This window comes from Elephantulus edwardii, unplaced genomic scaffold (genome assembly GCF_000299155.1).
Source record: "Elephantulus edwardii isolate Elephantulus edwardi_28Jun2011 unplaced genomic scaffold, EleEdw1.0 scaffold00043, whole genome shotgun sequence".
In the NCBI taxonomy this organism is placed as follows: Eukaryota; Metazoa; Chordata; class Mammalia; order Macroscelidea; family Macroscelididae; genus Elephantulus; species Elephantulus edwardii.
Genome location: NW_006399793.1, coordinates 1,016,635 through 1,017,375, shown reverse-complemented (window position 1 = coordinate 1,017,375; position 741 = coordinate 1,016,635).

Here is a 741-nt window from a genome sequence, read left to right as displayed (position 1 = left end):
TGCGATTGGCACAGGACAGAGCGGAGTTTAGGGCTGTTGTACATAGGGTCGCTATGAGTCGCAGGCAACTCGACCGCACATAACAACAACAACAATATTTTTGTTCATTGTTCAACTTTCATATGTATATGAAATAATTGAAAAATCCTCAATTTGGTTCAGCCACACCTTAGTCATTTAAATTATATCATCTGTCTTTAACATTTTAAACAGATATTTTTACATTGCTGTTGTTATTGTTATGTGCCTTTGAGCTGCTTGAAGCTCACAGCGACACTATGTACAACAGCCCTAAAACCTGCTCTATCCTGTGCCAATCGCACTGCCTCTGACACATCCATCCTGATTACCCAAGTCATTGAATCAATCCACCTCATAGAGGGTCTTCCCCTCCTGCACCGTTCCTCCACCCTCCCAAGAATTATGTTCCTCTCCAAGGACCTGTCCCTCCTTACAACATGTCCAAAGTATGTCAGACAAAGCCTCAGAATCCTTGCCTCCAAGGAGTAGCCCTGTGTAACCCTCTCCAGGATGATTCCGTTTGTTTTCTTGACAGTCCATGGTACATTCAATACTCTTCTCCAGAACCACAGCTCAACGGCATCAATTCTCCTTCTGTGCTCCCTAGTCATTGTCCAACTCTCTGATGCATAACAAGTGATTGCAAAGACCATGGCTTGTATCAGGCACACCTTAGTCTCCAGAGACACATCGTTGCTCTTGAGTACTTTAGAGAGGTCC